Source organism: Triticum aestivum, chromosome 3A (genome assembly GCF_018294505.1).
Source record: "Triticum aestivum cultivar Chinese Spring chromosome 3A, IWGSC CS RefSeq v2.1, whole genome shotgun sequence".
NCBI lineage: Eukaryota > Viridiplantae > Streptophyta > Magnoliopsida > Poales > Poaceae > Triticum > Triticum aestivum.
Window position 1 is genome coordinate 224,433,129 of NC_057800.1, and position 18,722 is coordinate 224,451,850.

The window sequence follows — 18,722 nt, forward strand, 5'->3', positions numbered from 1 at the left end:
CACACACACACAAAAAAAAAAGGAATCACTGTAGTAAATGATAGTAGTTCACTTGTCGAAAACATATTAAGCAACATTATATTACCTGAAACGCTATCAGTTTTTGCTTCCCCAGCTTTCCACCCCAGTAGGGTGCCAAAACACAGTGTGCACTGCCACATACAGGATCCTACAGAAATTTTGGGAACAGGTTATGGATTTGCACTATGAACTAGGGTGAAATGGTTAAAGCAGCTTCACTATCACTATGTATTAGTACCTCATCAATCCCAAATTTTGGGCAGAAGAAGCGTGTGAAGAAGTCATAACCCGATCCAGCAGGCGCCGGTGCTGTAACAATCACACCTCTGCCGGCACACTTTCTAATTTCTTCGATGTTAGGAAGGACATCGGCGACCTCTTTTCCTGATGAAAGTTCAACCTGAAAGCCATGCCAGATTCTTTTGGTGAATCTAAAAAACACAATTCTTTACTTCAATTATGTTTCTAAGTTAGTACTAGGAAATAATTTTTAAAATAATGGTTATGCACGCAAAAAAAAGAAGAAGAGAGAGAGCGAGTGAGATAAGAGACAGTACAATGAGGTCGTTGGTGGTCACTGATTTAGTGAACACTGACGACGGGCGCGCCGTTGAGCGTCTCCGGGATGGACGGCAGCTCGTCGGCGGGCTCGCAACCCACATAATCACTCATGGGGAAGTCCAGCTCAATGAACAGCTTCCCCTGCTCCTCCGCCTCCGGTGCAGGAACCTTCTTGGCGGTCAGGACCCCGGACTTGGTCGCGAACTCAACCACGCCATGGCGCTCCGCGAGGACAGATGTGAAGAGGAAGTGGGCGGTGGCCAGCGTCGCGTGGCCGCAGAGCGCGACCTGGAAACGACGGCGTATACGGATCAGCTGCGAGCAACGACGCTGATTCAGCGGGTGCCTGTCAGGTGGGAGGCTAGGCGGCGACCTCGGTGACGGGGGTGAACCAGCGGAGGTGGAACCGCGGCGTGGCGGCGTCGGCCGCGCAGGACGAATCACGGGAGAAGAAGGCCGTTTGGGAGAGGTTGAACTCCACGGCGACGGACTGCATCCACCGCCCGTCCCCCGCGGGAGCGGCCGCGTCGTCCTCCAGGAAGCACACCGCGGCCGGGTTGCCCTTGAACGGCTGGGCCGTGAAGGCATCCACCTGCGACGAGACCACACGGCGTGGACATCGGTTCTCAATCGAGCCAACAAGAGAAAGAAAATGGAGGAGAAGAGAAGAGAGCACTGACCACGACATACTGGATTCCTTTCTTGACCATGGCCGCTAATGATCTGAGCTGCTCCAAATCCGTGTGTGTGTGTGCCTGCTAGTGATCTGTCGGTACGGACGTGCACCGGAGGAGGAGCAGGTTTTTATAGGACAGCAAGTACTGGTGCTAGTCAAATCAGCTGCTGATGGATGGGAGTTGGCAGAGCAATAATCATCAGTGACGATATGGAACTTGCAGGCTTCCTTCCTCAACGACGACATCTTACCTGCCCGAAGATAATTAGAGAACAACAATAGAACTGGCGAAATTCTTACCACCTAGGACTAGACACAGACTGAAGCAAGACTTTGTGTTACCCGGCTGGGACCATGGTTTAGAGCATCCACAGCCGGACTTAACAAATTCGATAGGTGGACAGCTGCTAGACCCGGCCCCGTGCCGCTCCCCCGCGGGGCGGCCCGGGCGCGAAACCCTAGCCGCCGGAGGTCGCATCCCCACCACCCTCCCTCCGCCGCCGCCGGCGAGCACCGCCGAGCAAAGCCCGCGCGACGTCGGCGGCGGCGGGCCTTCTCTTCCTCTCGCCTGCTACAGGAGCTGCGCGGGGCTGCTCCCCTGGGCTGAGGAAGGCGCTGTCGGGCGCGAGCGCGGTGCGGCATGCGCCCGCTGGAGGCTGGGCGGCGCGGCGTTGCGCGCTGGAGATTGGGCGGCGCGCGTGGACTGAGGGGCGCCACCATGCGGGCGCGCGCGGATCTGGAGAGCCGCAGTCGCGGCGGCGGGTTGGCGCGTGCGTCTGCGAGGATCGAAGCGGCGGCGACGCTCCATGGGCAGGGATCGGGCCCGATCCGGGTTCGCTGCGGGGCTGCGGCGGTTGCCCTGTGGCGGCGTGGGTGGCGCGGATCCGGCGCGGCCGCCGGCGCGCGAGGTGGAGGGGGGAGTGCAGCAGCGCGACACGGATCTGGCGAGGCCTCCGGAGCGCGAGGTGGAGGGGGTGTGCAGCAAGATGGCGCAAATTCGGCGCGGCCGTGCTGAGGGCGTGTGGGGAAGGCCTAGGTGCTCGTCAGTTCGCTGGTCGTCCGCAACTGCTGGCTGCGTTTCGCGCCATGATGCAGTTGCGGTTCGCACTAGGCTGCGTTTGGCGGTGTAGTTGGGTGGCCGCAGTTTGTTCCGGGGCGGCGAGTGCGCTTGTTGTTCTCTGCGCAGGAGAAGTTGTGGGAGATGAATGGCATCCTTGCTCGGTGTTGCATCCTCTTGATGGTGGTTCGGTAAGCTCGACGCTGCTTTGGATGAGAGGACGAGATGGTGGTGGCTGGAGGGAGAGGAATGGCCTTGCTGCGGTTGTTGCATCCTTCGTCGGGAGAGGAATGGCCGGCAGGCGTTGCATCCTCGAGGAGACGAATGGCGTCGTGTTTGGTTGCATCCTTCTGATGGGAGACGAATGGCGCTGCTGGGGGTTGCGTCCTTCGTCCAGTGGGGGCCGTGGATGCTAGGTTGGAAGCACGTCGAGCTTACCAGGGAGGTGCGGTTGGCCGTGGAGGCAGGTGTAGTGGTTCGGTGTGAAGGCTGGTCGGATCCTAGGTTCGGGCTAGGCAGGTGAGACTGCCGGCGAAAGTCGTACTCCGGTTACGGCCGGAGTCATTGATGGCGGCGCTTTCACGCGTCGCTTCCTCGTTGGAGGCGTCGATGTAGCTGCTCTCATCTTGCCTTTCCTGACGTGCTCCGGGGGAAATCCTTGATCTAGTTTAGATAGAACGATGGCGGCGCTATTCGGCGTCGCGTTCTCTCTTGGGGGCATCGTTCTGGAGGTGGATCCAGTCAGAGGGACCCGTGGCTCTTGTGGATGTGTGTGTTGTTTGCCGAAAGGCCTTGTTTGTATGGTTTTTGGGTCCGGTTTCCCTTATAAACTAAACCAACTCTTTTTCTCATGATCAATGAATTTGGTAGATCTACTGCCAACATTCAAAAAAAAACAAATTTGATAGGGTCCGCGGACGCGTTTGAGCATGTGCACGAGCGCATTCAAATAGGCTCTCATATTTCGCTCCTGACATCCACATATATTAAATTCGGTCTCTTAAATTCATGCACATTGATTATAAAAAGCAATGTCTCATGTAAATAATAAATGTTGGTACCAAGTATAGATAGTCTTTACACAAATTTTATTTTAACTGCATAACTGAAGCTTTAGCTCCTTGATTTTCATTGTGGTCAACATGTGCTCCACAAGATTATTGAGTAGTTGCGTATGCACCTGATGATCTCAAAAATTCCGATGCATCTACAGAAAGTTTATAAGCTGAGCTGCATCATGACTTTCGGGATTTCAATTTGTTCTCCAGGTGCTTCAAAATCTTTGATTTGGGCTACACCATCATCCTCATCCTCGACAATCATATTGCGTAGAATAACACACCATGTCATCAGCTACCACAAAGTTTCTGATTCCCACATCATTGCAGCGCTACACAATTTCCCCAACGAGTTTGAAGCACACCAAATGCCCTCTCCACATCCTTCCTAGTCGCTTCCTGCATTGTTATAAAGTGGCTGTGTTTATTGCTATGCGGTTTGGATACGGTCTTCACAAACGCCGGTCACTGAGGATAGATACCATCGGCAAGATAGTATCGCATGTTGTACTCTCAGCCGTTGACGGTGCAGTTGCACGGCGGTGATTCTCCATTGCAAAGCCTCTTAAACACCGAAGATCGTTGAAGTACGTTGATTTCGTTGTGAGAACCCGACATTCCAAAAAATCATGTCAAATTCATAAAGTCATGTGATGCCATCGCTTCTAGTATGATGGTGGCCTATCAGGTGTGACCTTGATACATTCCCCGCAAACCTTGGGGGCAGTTCTTCCACTGACAATGCACGCAATCAATTGATCCGAGCATTCCTGGAAACCCCCTTGCCTCTCCAATAGCCAACAATTTCTTCGTGTCCTACGCATTTGGTTCTGTGAGATACTCAGGTCCAAACACCTCCACCATGGCTCGGGCAAACTTGACAGTAGTCTTCAAGAACGCGCTCTCCCACACCCTGCCCATCTCACTAATGACATCTGCAGCAGTACCAAGTGCAAGCATCCTCAGAGCAGCCGTGCACTTCTGCTTGGCAGAGAAAGAGAGTTGTCCACAACAATCCCTTGTGAGCTTGAAGTAGTCATTGTGTGACTCCATTCCCTCCACATTGCGCAAAAACAATGGTTTCCGCATGCGAGAACCGTGAAGAAACCATGGATCATCCGGGAAAGTAGGATTAGGAGTAAAGTAGTCCCTGTGTAGTAGCTTTGCTCCGGACACCCTATCCCGATTGATCACTCTTCTCCCTTTGATTGAGCTCTTGAAGTTGAGAATATGTACCGCTTGCCGGTCCATTTCCTCTTGCATGCTCATGAGCATGATCATGTCCACTTGTTCGTCCGAATTCAAGAAATCGAAGAACTCATCTTGAATCATTTGATCAATCTCCATCAGTCCATACCCCTCGTCCGACGAATCATCAGAATTCATCGGTTTCCCTAATAAAATCACAAAAAATGCGGTCAGACAATGTGTCAAACACATCAAGCGCAAGGCGGGACCATAGAGTTGTCGAACGTGCAGGGTAGCGTCTGGGCTGGCGACGATGTCCCCCGCGGCGAGGACGGGAGAGAGGACTACTCTGCCGAAGCTGGTGGCGCAGAGGCTAGGAATGGCCGCGGAGCGCGCGCGGTGGCGGAGCTGCAAGACGGACGACTCGGAGGAAGAAGAAGAGAGGAGATAGCAAATGGATCCAGCAGGTCTTGGGGTGAATTTGGTGTAATTTGTGGAAGGGTGGACTGTTGGGTTCGACGTGACGAGCGTGCCCGGGCGTCCCATATCCGTCTCATATTTGGAATGGATATGAGGGGTGCCGGTCAGCACGGGCGTTTGAGGCCTGTTTGAACCGCTCGTCTAGGTTAAAATTTCACGACCGAGCAATGACCGGGTGGCTCGCCCAAACGGATGAGGTAGGCTTGAGGCGTCCAGCTGTAGATACTCTTAACTTAGGCTTTGGTCAGTTATAACATTGTGTCTGTTTCGTTGCCAATAAATAACTCTTTTTTCTCTCATGACGTTGAATGGTCTTTTTTGCTGAGATTAGTCGTGATAAGAACTTTGGCGAGCCACAAACTCCTTGCTCCGTTTTTAAACATAAGTCTTTGAAGAGATTTTATTATGGACCATACACAGAGTAAAATAAATGAATCTATACTCTAAAATACATCTATATACATATGTATATTGTTCATAGTGGAACCTTTACAAAGACTTATATTTAGGAACGGAGGGAGTAGATAAATTTGCAAAGAAGAATGGACGTTTGACTTAGAAACTCCCCCTTAACCTCCAAAATCCCATAAGCTCTTATTCTATATCTATCCCAATTTCCACTAAAAAAAACTAATTCCACACACGTTTATTATATTTATTCCTTATTGAATATTTAGAAATTTGAAAATTCACTTCTTTATTTGATTAATCTAGGATCCAGAAGAAGTAATCTTTCTTTAATCCATATCTTATTTGATTCATGTTTTAGTATATGAATACCCTCTATACACACATGAAATAATATTTACAGAAATCAAATGAGTTGATTTATATATTAAACATGAAATTCTTACTCTTTCTATTGTTTGGAAAGATCGTATACACACGATGTTCCTCTTTCTTTATGTTTAGTATATGAATACCCTCTATGTTTTATTTATATATTAAACATGAAATTCTTACTCTTTCTATTGTTTGGAAAGATTGAATACATGATGTTCCTATTTCTTTATGTTTTAGTATATGAATACCCTCTATGTTTTATTTATATATTAAACATGAAATCCTTACTCTTTCTATTGTTTGGAAAGATCGAATACACGATGTTGCTATTTCTTTATTTTGTGATGAGTCGTATGCTTGCGAGAGTAACAACATTTTTGTAAAAATTCTAATTGTCCAGATATAAAGCTCACCCTCGTGAGAATGTTTGTTATGCGACGCAAGGTATAACGTCGGATCCACCCGTATGAATCTTGATATTGTATCGTTTGCCACGTCGTCAAAGCAACCATTCAATCTTTCTCTGTCAATCGCGGGACTGACATGGGGGTGGCGGGGTGACTATATAGCCGGAAGGAGCTGGAAATGTGTGCCAGTCTTGTTGGCCATGTCTCTCATTTCGGCTCCGCATCTTCCTCTTTGTCCGCTTCCTTGCCGCCCGCACTGTGTCATTCTTGTTCTTCGACAAATCACTCGCTATCATTAGGTGGTGGTCGGATTCGATAATCTTGCTGCGCCATTGCTTCAAACTTCGAGGTGCATTCCCTTCCACCAACCAATTTCTCTCAGGTTTGCATCTATTGGAGTTGTGTCGAATATAGTGTACAAGATAGGTTATACTTGGACTTGTAGTTGTATTGTGTTTAGATAGGATATGGAGTCGTGTCCTAGTAGAACACTTGTATCCTATGCCTCTCATATATAGCGGGACTAGACACACGATGTAACCTATGCCAACATAATAGCACCGGAACGCAGGGGAAGCCGGCGGCATGTGCCGGTGTCCAGGGCGACCGGGTGCGGTATTGTAGCGGTGTCATGGGGAGGAGCGGCCATAGTCAAGCCCCGGGGATGTAGCCATATCGGCGAACCTCGTTAACAAATCTTGGTGTCGTACTCGTGTGATTGCTTGGTCTTGGATGATCAACGGTATGCCTCGAATTCATTCTAATAAGTGGTATCATGAGCTAGGTTGTCCGGAGGTTGTTGGTTGTTGATCCAGAGGAAGTATCGAGTTTTGAGATGCAGGCGTGACTACGGTGTGATTCTCGCCGAGATCGGGAAAAGCAATCAGAAGCGGTAAGAGCAACTCCAACGGGCCGACCCAAACGGACGGCGTTTTTGTCCGCTTTTTGTCCGTTTGGGTTGGCCGCCCGCTCGCCGTCCGCCCTCTTTTAGTTTTGGGTCGGCAGTGCGCCCAACGGGTCGACCCATTTTCATGACCGCGCGCGTTTAACATCATGCCATCGCCCTAATTTTGACGCTCCAGCACACGGGAAAGGTTCGCGCGCGCTGGTTTTGGCGCTCCAGCGCGCGGGAAAGGTTCGCGCGCGCGCCGCGGCCGGCGCTCGCTATAAAAGAAGGCACTCCCTCCACACTCTATCGGCCGCCCACTCTCGCCGCCTCTACGCCACCATGTCGATCTGCTGCCTACACGCTTCGGATTTTCGCGGAGTCCGCGAGCGCCGCTCCGGCGCCTTCTCCGCCGAGATCTGGTTTCGCGAGAAACGTCTTGTCCTCGGCACCTTCGACACCGTAGAGGAGGCGGCCCGCGCGCATGACGTGGCAGCGTGGCGCCTCCTGAGGCCTCGTCGGGATATGAATTTTCCTAACGTGTCGAGCCAGTGGGCGCAGGATCTGGCGCCTCTCCCGCGGCTTTTCACCGACGAGGATCGTCGTGTCCATCGGAGGCGGCAGCGTCGCCTCGCCATCGCAGAGAAGGACGTGGAAGCCTTGGTGCTGTGGCCAGGAGGCTACCCGCAGGACATCGTCGACGAGCGCCAGTTCTATAAGCAATTGAGATCGGAGAGAGACGCAATGAGGAGGGAGCGAGCTGCCTATCGGGAGGACAAGCGTTCGCGGAAGCAGGCACCTCAATTGAAATTGAAGCTACAAGAAACATCAGGTTGGGACTTTGAAGACGAGCAGCTTGCTGATGCCTACCTTCAAACGTCGGAGGAGGACATTACCGAGTCGGAGTGAGAAAGCGACGAGCAGTGGTCTTTTTTTTATCTGTGTACACTAGAACTATCTATGTATCCATTTTAATCTGAAAAAATGGCCAGCGGCATCGACGACGTAGCAGGCGGGCGAGTGTGTGAATCCAATGTGCCACCGACCAACGGGCCCGGTGAGGAAAGAGGGCGAGCGCGCGCGTCCGTCTTGTGTCCGCGCCGACGCAAATCAGCTTTAAAAATGGGTCGGAAATGGGTCGGCAGGCGAACGAAAGCGGACGCGTGTCCGTTTAGGTCGGCGCGTTGGGCCGGCTTTTTTGTCCGCGCCGATTCAAACAAACTACCACGGACGAAATGGGTCGCGCCATTTGTTGCTGAGTCATGTTCGTATTTGGTTCAGCATCTATCGGCGAGACCGAGTCGCTTGGCGACTTGCGGCAGGCGGAAGCAAGAGCGGCAGCCCTAGCAGATAGCACGTGCGGCGACTGACGAGCGTGTTGGTTGTGGTTTCGAGACCAAGAACGTGCGTGGCAGGCTCTAAGGCCCAGCTGGGGCAGTCAGGCCCGAGGCCAGGTGTTAGCGCGCAGTGTTTTGTGGCTAGTTGCAGGAGCAGCCACGGTGTGGACCGTACGGGAGGCCGATGGTATATGGCGAGGACGAGCTGATCTGGGAAGCTTCATGGCGTGAGATTTGTTAAAGGAAAAAATGCCAGGTACATGGAGAAGCTAAGCATGAAAAGACAAGAAGAAGAAATTGTGTGGTCAAGTTTTCTGCACGGATGTTTTGTTTCTTTGGGTCAAGTTTGCTGAGGGCTTCGTGTGCGTACAACCAGGCCTGACACAGAAGGCTCGGACAAGCCTCGAGTGTGTCGTGCAGGATCATGCAAACACAGGGCGTCAAGTAGTCAACGGAGTTGTGCGGACTGACAGGACACGGAATGGAGCATGGTTGCAGTCGGATAATTTCGGCTGGGTCGGATTGGATAGTCTGACGGATCGACGTGAGTCGGTTGGAACAGAAGACGATGGTGGGATCAGCGACAGCGACATATGAGCGTGATGCTGGTGGTGACCGACTTCTGGAGCGTGGAAACACGTGGCACAGGGCCCGAGTGCTTATGTGGCTTCGACAAGGCTATGGCGCGGGGTTGATTCACGACGGTGCACATGAGAGCTTGAAGTCGATGAGGCGCAAGGGTGGACTGATCATCTACCATGGAGTCATATTGAAGGTGGAGCTGGATTGAGGGGCTACGGTGTAAGGATCCGGAGAATCGAAGCCTATTCAGCAAGGGGGAAAAGCGAGTGACATGCAGTTCGGACTGGAACCCAGTGGTCTGATGAAAGCGTGAAACTCGTCATCGGTCAGTGATGATCGATGGTACTCCACAGTGGAGGTTGAGTGGTGTGGGTTCGCGACCCTTGAGACTCGACCAGGACAGCGGAGGCTCGACGCGGTAATAGCGGCGAGGCATGCGGTATGCACGGGACATGGAGACGGGCCAGGGATCTGGTGGTCATACATGTGGTGAGACAACTGTGAATCTGACTCGGGATGACTACAAGCAACGGTGAAATTCCTTCAAGTTTCAGATAGACGGTCAAGAAAGGAGCGGTGATGTTGAGTTCAGGTAACTCTTATGTGTGACACCCAATATGTGAGTTGTTCACTTTCATGCACGTCAGTGATCAGTATGTGATGACGTTGGACTGATACTCTGGAAGTTGGGAGCACCTAGAGTAATAAGGAACTTAATTTTGCTCAAGCGTTGACCGTGATCAAGAAAAGAAGGGACTACAAATTGCAGGTGGAGTCACATGGAGTCTTTGGAGTAGCAGCGGTGCTCACGGGATAAACTCAAGTCCAATATACATGAAAGTTTGACGCATGGACAAATCCAGGGTGGTGGAGTATATTCACCAAGGTGGAGTTTGTTGAAGTTGTGTCGAATATAGTGTACAAGATAAGTTACAGTTGGACTTGTAGTCGTATTGTGTTTAGATAGGATATGGAGTCGTGTCCTAGTAGGACACTTGTATCCTATGCCTCTCATATATAGCGGGGCTAGACACACGATGTAACCTATGCCAACATAATAGCACCGGAACGCAGGGGAAGCCGGCGGCATGTGCCGGTGTCCAGGGTGACCGGGTGCGATATTGTAGCGGTGTCATGGGGAGGAGCGTCCATAGTCAAGCTCCGGGGATGTAGCCATATCGGTGAACCTCGTTAACAAATTTTGGTGTCGTGCTAGTGTGATTGCTTGGTCCTCAGATGATCGACGGTATGCCTCGAATTCATTCTAACAGCATCAGCTTTGCTGGGGTCGAGAGAGTGAGGGTTTGCTGAGGGGTGGTGGTGGTCTCTCGACGATTCACTCCGCGGTGAGGTTGCGAGGGGAAAGGAATATAAGGTGGCATTGTTTAGGTGGTGCCCCCATGGTAGAGGTGCAACCACGGCTCGTGACAGGATGGTGGGTGCTGACTGACGCGGCCATGACTAAGGCACAATGACAGGTCATGACAGAATGATGAGGGTTGGGTGGTGTGGCCACAAACACAATGACACTGTTCATCCTGTCATTGATGTCGCTCATTTGCTCGGTGGGTGACGGTGTCCCAGAATTGGGGGTAGTAACCCAGTCGGCCTATAGTCCTCGGATGGGCCAGTAGGCCCTCGTTCTCTTCAAGGTGGACTCCAGTTGCTACACGATGGATTCAGACCGCGCCTGTCGAAGACTTGACGTATACTTCAAGACAACTCTTGTTGTCTCCATATGTGCCCTTGGATACCGACTATGTAACCTTAGATGCCCTACCTGGCGTGTATATAAGCCAAAGGGTTTAGTCTGTAGAGTGGACCGAATTGCAATTACATTCACCTAGCCATTGGGTTAGAACACAACTTACGATCTCGAGGTAGATCAAGCTTGTATCTGATACACCTCCATCAATATAAACAAGAGCAGGACGTAGGGTTTTACCTCCATCAAGAGGGCCCGAACCTGAGTAAAATATCGTCTTCCTTGTTCCTGTTATCACCGATCCGAGATCCCCGGCTTGGGACCCCCTATCCCGAGGTCTGCCAGTCTTGACACAGACACTAGTGCTTTCATTGAGAGTTCCTCCATGAAGATCTGTTGGGAAACGTTGCATGGAATACAAAAAAGTTCTATGCACACGCAAGATCTATTAAGGAGACGCATAGAGACGAGAGGGGAGAGTGTTTCTACGTACCCTCATAGACCGAAAGCGCAAGCGTTTAGTAACGCGGTTGATGTGGTCGAGCTTCTTTGCGATCCAACCGATCAAGTACCGAACGTACGACACCTCCGCGTTCAGCACATGTTCAGCTCGGTGACGTCCACGCCTTCTTGATCCAGCAAGACGGCGAGGTAGTGGATGAGTTCCGGCAACACGATGGCATGGTGATGGGGATGGTGATGCTATCTCCGCAGGGTTTCGCCTAAGCACTACGAAAATATGACCGAGGGTGTAAACGGTGGAGGGGGGCGCCGCACACGGCTAAGAGATTATCGTGGTTATGTGTGGCACTCCCTCCCACATATATATAGATGGGGGTGAGGGGAGAGGCCAAGGGGCGCCCCAAGTAGGGCCGAATCCTACTTGGGGTCTTTCCCAAGTGGCGCCCCCTTACCATATTTGCCGGAGGGGGAAGGAAAGGGGGGAGAGGAAAGGAAGGGGGAGGCCGACTCCCCCCCTTTGATTCTCTCCCCAAGGTCCGCGTCCTAGGAGGGGCGCGTCGGCGCCTTGTGGACTGGTGTGCTTCTCCCTTTTGGCCCATATGGCCCATTAACCTCCGGGGGTGCCTGGAACCCCTTCCGGTGACCCGATTTCTACTTGGTACATCCCGAAACTCTTCCAGTGTCCAAATATTATCGTCCTATGTATCAGTCTTTACCTTCGGACCATTCTGGATCTCCTCGTCATGTCCCTGATCTCATCCGGGACTCCGAAGAACATTCAGTCAACAAATCATATAACTCATATAACACTATATCATCAACGAACGTTAAGCGTGCGAACCCTACGGGTTCAAGAACTATGTAGACATGACTGAGACACCTCATCGGTCAATAACCAATAGCGGAACCTGGATGCCCATGATGTCTACTACGCAACTATACTCTTGTAGACACGTGTTGGGCCTCCAAGCGCAGAGTTTTATAGGACAGTAGCAATTTTCCCTCAAGTGGATGACCTAAGTTTTATCAATCCGTGGGAGGCGTAGGATGAAGATGGTCTCTCTCAAGAAACCCTGCAATCAAATACAAGAAATCTATTGTGTCCCCAACACACCCAATACAATGGCAATTTTATAGGTGCACTAGTTCGGTGAAGATATGGTGATAAAAGTGTAATATGGATGGTAGAAATATATTTTTATAATCTGAATAAATAAAAACAGCAAGGTAACAAATAGTAAACGGACACAAAAAATGGTATTGCAATGCTTAAAAATGAGGCCTAGGGTCTGTACTTTCACTAGTGCAATTTATCAACAATGCTAATATAATTGGATCATATAACCCTCTGTAACACCCCGGTGTAATGATGCTAGAGTAATCCATGAGATCAAGCTAACCATTTTGCTATAACAATGCTTAGTCACTTTGATCAATATTCCATTTCAAATTCCAGTTGAATTCAATTTCAAATGCTGAGTGAAATTCGAAATTGCTCAAACATGAAAACTAAAATGTTCATCTTGTGCCATATAATGCATAATTAATATTGGTGGTGAACCAACATTTTTGCAAAGTGTTTAACTGGCCTAAACTATTTGAAACAGAAGTTTAAAAAGATAAAAATAAAACTAAAAGAAAAGGAGGAGGTGAGAGAGAGAAAAGGCCGCTAACCCCCCGGGCTAAACCCAACAGGCCATGTGGCCCACTCCCCCTCCCCTGTCGTCTCCCACCTCCCACTGTTCGACCGACCGGGCGCCTCGGCGCCGCCCGACCACCTCGCCGGCCTCGCCGGGTGAGGATAAGGGCGAGGCCTCGGGCACCTCTCCCACTCACCTCACCACTTTCCCCGCTCCGCCTCTCCCTCTCCCCACCAGATTCCTCCTCGCCTCCCCCTCGTTCCCCGTCCACCTCCGAGCGCAGTCGTCGCCACCCTCCATTGTTGTCGTGGCCATCGGCGGCCCCGCGCCCGCTGACCCTGTCGGTGCACTCCGCCGGGGTCGACTCCTTTGACTGGCGCCCTCCGCCGGAACCGGCAAGCACCGCAGCCGCCGTTTGTCCTCGTCCCCATCTCCGGCCACCGCGACGCCACCGTCGTCGATTCGGCCTTCCCCTACGCTCCCAAACTGCCAAGGGCCATCAGCGTGCCGCTCAGTGAACCCCTCTTCCTTCCCCATCTCTCTGGCCGCTCTCGCACGCTCGCAGCTACTTCCTCCGCAGCGCCCGAACGCGCCGCCGCCCGGGCACGTTGCCGGCGTGTCTCCGTCGACCATTTGGTCATGGGTTGATGCCCAAGCGCTCACCACATTGCGTAGTACCTCCCACGCCCCTTTAGTTCGCGCTTCTGCGCACTGCTGCTGCCGTTGTGTTGGTCGCCCGAAAGCCACTGCCGCCCCACTCGTCGCCGGCGCGGTTCCGGTCACCCCCGAGTCCAACCGACCAGACCACGCGACACGGCATCGAACCCGCGTTCGAACGCGACCAACCGCGGTCGTTTTGGAGCCCCGTAGCACGATCCCCGTCCACGCCCGAACTGCCGTCCGCCGCGCTCATCGTCGGCGATGTTCCGGCCATTCCCAGGCCCAAACGTTGGTAGCATTCGACGCGCGAGATCGTCAGCTTCCGAACGCGCCTAACCACAGCTCAAATGATGCACCGTAGCGCGATTCCGGCCGTCTCCGGCGTTCAGCCGCCATGGATGGCCTCGCCGGTGTTGCTCCCGCGCCGGTGCTGACCTGGCATTGGCGGGGCCCGCCTCTCGGTCGCTACCCGTGTGCCCCTAGACCCAGTTGACCACATTGACCGTAGTCAACTATGCTGACTGGGCACTCAGTGCCACTGACACGCGGGCCCTACCGCTTAATCATATAACTAAAACGTTTTTATAATTAAAATTAATTAATTAATTATTGAGTCACTGATAGGTGGGGTCCAGTAGCTAATTAACTCTGATTAGTTAAAATAAAACACTGTTAGCCCCTATGTCTATGACAGTTGAGACCCACATGTCAGTTTGACCTGGTCAACCGCCCTGTTGACTGCTGATGTCACTGTGACGTCAGGCTGACGCAATAAACCTTTCTGTAAATTATATTTAATTCCAGAAAATGTTTAAAACTTTGAAAATTTATAGAAATTAAACCGTAGCTCGGATCCAAAAACTTTATACATGAAAGTTGCTCAGAAAAACGAGACGAACCCAAATACGCTACCCACATACGTGTCAGATGCCTCTAACTATCTGAACATGGAACATTCCCCCTCCGGTCATTTGTCTGACACAGGTCCGGAACCGGGAAAACATTCCCGGTTGTTTTCCCCCTTTACATATATTGTGTAGCCATACCTTGTCACACCCGGCACGACATATTGCCATGTTATGCTTTGTGATGCTTTGTTTGCTTTATATTTATTATTTCTCCCCCCTCGTCTCTCCGGTAGACCCCGAGACCGATGCTGATGCCCTTGTGATCGACCACGTCGACGACGACACTTCTTCCTTTTCAACAGAGTTTCTAGGCAAGCAAACCCCCGTTGATCATTTGGATATCGCCCATTTCTTTCCCTCTCATGCTTGCATTAGAACTGCTACTGCTTTCTGTATGATCCTACTCTGATGCATAGCTTGTTTTTGTTACCTGCTTAATGTTACCTAGCTGCTTATCCTAAACTGCTTAGTATAGGTTGGTTAGTGATCCATCAGTGACCCCCACCTTGTCCTTGTTGCCCCGCTTTATGTTTGATGTCTCAATCAACATGATCGACGTCTAGGCCCCAACACCACACATCACCCCCTAGTTGTACGACTCTGCAGAGTTACTATCAAGTGCCGAGGGTGACACCTCATACATCACTCCTGATGAGATCTCTGTAGTGTAGCTATTCGGTCGTGGTCATCGAGGGTGATTTCCTCCTTAACCACTTCTGATACGACTCTGCCATGCAACGCCTCAAGTGTGAACCTCGAGAGTGGTTCCTCTTATGTTCACCTTGATGATTACATCGGGTGGAATCCACCGAGGGTGGTTCCTCAGGGTGTCCCTTGGTCTTAGACACAAAGTTATTATGGTTACTATGACTTTACACCGAACCATGTTACTAAAGACGGGTCAGCCCTGAGTGGTACCCGCGCGAGCTTAATTGCGAGTGATGTGGAGTCGGGTTGACCCAGGAGGTGCCCGCGAGATACTTACGAGGCATGGTCGGGCATTCTTAGCCCTTGCCGCAAGTACTTGAGACGGGGCGACGGGGTCACATCTTTCGTGAGTCTCTGCTCGTGACCGCACTACCAACACACTTACGGTTTGGATATTTGATCCGAGGGGCCTCTGGCCTGATAGCACTAACCATCACGTGGGCATAGTATGGTCGTTCTGCGTTGTATACATCAGTCGAAGCTTCATAGACGCCAACGACTGAGCGGCGCGCGCCGGGTTGGATTGTGTAAGCTCCTGCCTTGTTTAAGGAGGTAGCTAGGTCTGCTCACCGGCCACGTACGCAACGTGCAGGAGTTCCCGGAGAGATGGCCCATGACCCCTGGGGGCATAGTCTTAGTCTGGCATGCTGACCTCTCTATTAAGCCTAGGCTGGGTCGCGGCGTATTGTTTGGCCAAGGCCGGGCATGACCCAGGAAAGTGTGTCCGACCGGAGTTAATCGAGCGTGGTGGGTAAGTTGGTGCACCCCTGTAGGGAAGAAAACATCTATCGATAGCCTGTCCTACGGTAATGGACACTTGGAGTTGTATCCCGATCGATACAACTAGAACTGGATACTTGAGGTGATAACTAGATAGTATGGCTCCCGGATTGCTTTCTCATAGGGTCTCAAGAAAAGATCTCTGGCCGAGGTTGATAACACTACTACTTTACATTATGTTGATCTGTACTCTTCTATATGCTACAAGATGATTAAAGATGCTAGTCTTCAATAGGCTAGGCATTCCCCTTCTCTTCTGGCACTCTGCAGTTTAGTCCACAGACACAACCCATTTCCTTTGATACACATGCATACTTAGTTTAGATCTGAGGTAAGTCTTGCGAGTACTTTGGATGAGTACTCACGGTTACTTTGCTCCCTCTTTTCCCCCTTTCTTCTTTCCGAATGTCACAACCAGATGGTGGAGCTCAGGAGCCAGACGACACCACCGACGATTGCTACCACACCGAGGGTGCCTACTACTACATGGAGGCCGCCGACGACCAGGAGTAGTTAGAAGGCTCCCAGGCAGGAGGCCTTGCCTTTTCGATCGGTGTTGCTTTTGTGCTAGCCTTCTTAAGGCAGACTTGCTTAAATTATGTATGTACTCAGATATTGTTGCTTTCGCTGACTCTTGTGTATTCGAGCTTATGTATTCGAGCCCTCGAGGCCCTTGGCTTGTAATATAAAGCTTGTATTATTTTAATTGGTGTCTAGAGTTATGTTGTGATATCTTCTCGTGAGTCCTTCATCTTGATCATACACATTTGCGTGTATGATTAGTGTACGATTGAATCGAGGGCGTCACAAGTTGGTATCAGAGCCGACTGCCTATAGGTAGCCCCCTTTCCAACTCCTTGGCTGAAGTTGAGTCTAGTCACAAAAAAACTTTTACTAACATGGTTGTGTGTCTTACGGGCCCATGTTGCCATTGGGTGGTAGTAGGATCTTTTACTCCTCCTCTATACTCTGGGATTCTGATCTCTGTTCCATTCGGGTTAAACGAATTTACTAACTCTAACATTAGGATCCTGTGACCACATTCACCCCAAAGTTGGATAAGCCATAGTTTTTCCTTAGAATAGTATTCTGAATAGTACACACACTGTCGTGTTGACTACGAAGTGGTATCCATCGTACCTCTTTCATTATGCATGTTTCATCATGAATGATCCTTGTCTTTGCAAATGCTCATTGCTGAACTACCCCCTGTTACATGTTAGCAGGATGGTTAGACCCGCTGGCCTTGACCGTGGTGTCAACGATCCACCACCGCCCGAATTCTTTGCTGGAATGATGCAACAATTTAAGATGAACCGCCAGTTCATGGAAGAAATGATGGCTCAGTTTCCTCGTCCGAACATGAATCAACAGCCAACGCCGGTAACTCTGCAGGACTTCATGCGCCTCAACCCAACTATTTACCACAACTCAACTCAGCCCCTTGATGCTGATGACTGGCTCCGCGACATCATGTATGAAATGGAGTCTGCTAGTGTGGCCCTTGCTAGCTATGTCACCTTTGCATCATTCTTTCTGAAGGTCCCGCTGCTCAATGGTGGGACAGCCACAGGCGTACCCTACCTACTGGAACGATCATCACTTGGCCGGATTTCCAAGCTGCTTTCCGTGCCCGCTTCATTCCTCAAGGAATCATGGACAAGAAGAAGCGCGAGTTCCGCAACCTCACCCAAGGCAACAAGTCTGTAGATGCTTATCAGCGGGATTTCTTGGACTTGTCCCGTTACGCTGAAGAAGACATTGCTACTGATGCTCGTAAACAAGAGAAGTTTCGTGATGTACTTCACCCTGATATCAAGCTAGTGCTCCTGGTGCATGACTTTGCTGATTTCGCCACCATAGTGAACAAGGCTATTCAGGTTGAGACTGGTCTTCAAGAACACCAGGGATCCTTCAGGTGCAGCCATGACGTTGGCTCATCTTCGGGCCCGTCAGCACAGAGGCGTCGGATATGGATCCCCCACAGCATGTATCGTGCAACTGCACCTACACCAAGACAGTCCTATGCTGCACCTCGTCTTCCCCCTCCACCGCAGAGGCAGCCTCTTCGAGCTGTACCACCCCAAGCTCCTACTCCCAATCCCAATGATGGTCTGTGCTTCAAGTGTGGCCTTCCAGGTCACCGTTCCAGGAACTATCCTTAGAATTAGAATCAGCTGGCTCTACCTTCTAATGCTCGTGGTAACAATCAACCCCGCAACAAAAATGCCCGACCTTATGGTCGTGGGCAAGCTAACAACATTGATCTGAATGAAGCTCAAGACCAGCCTGCCACTGTGATGGGTACTCTCCTTGTTAACTCAGTGCCGCCTTCTATTTTATTCGATTCAGGAGCATCACATTCATTTATGTCAGAAAAGTTTGCATACACACACGACATTCGATGCAAGCCCATGAACACTCCGATAGTGGTACGCACCCCTGCGGGCCGATGTCAAACTACCATGATTGGTCGCGACGTTCCCATTGAGATTGAAGGGTTGGAACTCCTTATTTCACCCATTATTCTCGAGTCTTCCAACATTGACCTCATTCTGGGAATGGAATGGTTGAAAGCACATACCGCCTCTATCGTTTGCACCACCAAAGGCGTTCATCTCCTACATCCTTCCGATGAGATAGTAAGCTACCATGCTCAGATTGTTCAAAATGCTGAAGCACGGCTTTATGTCTTGAATGCGTTGAATGCAACACCTCTTGAGGGAATTGAAAAGATTCCAGTTGTTTGCGACTTCCTAGATGTATTTCTAGAAGAACTTCCAGGAATACCCCCTGCTCGGGCTGTCGAGTTCATCATCGACT

The 18,722-nt window shown here is 50.9% G+C and overlaps 1 pseudogene; it reads right to left on the reverse strand.

Annotated features, from left to right (window-relative positions):
- LOC123061053 (uncharacterized isomerase BH0283-like) overlaps positions 1-1,722 on the reverse strand; it is a 2,460-nt pseudogene extending 738 nt beyond the window's left edge.
- Between the last annotated feature and the right edge of the window lie 17,000 nt (positions 1,723-18,722).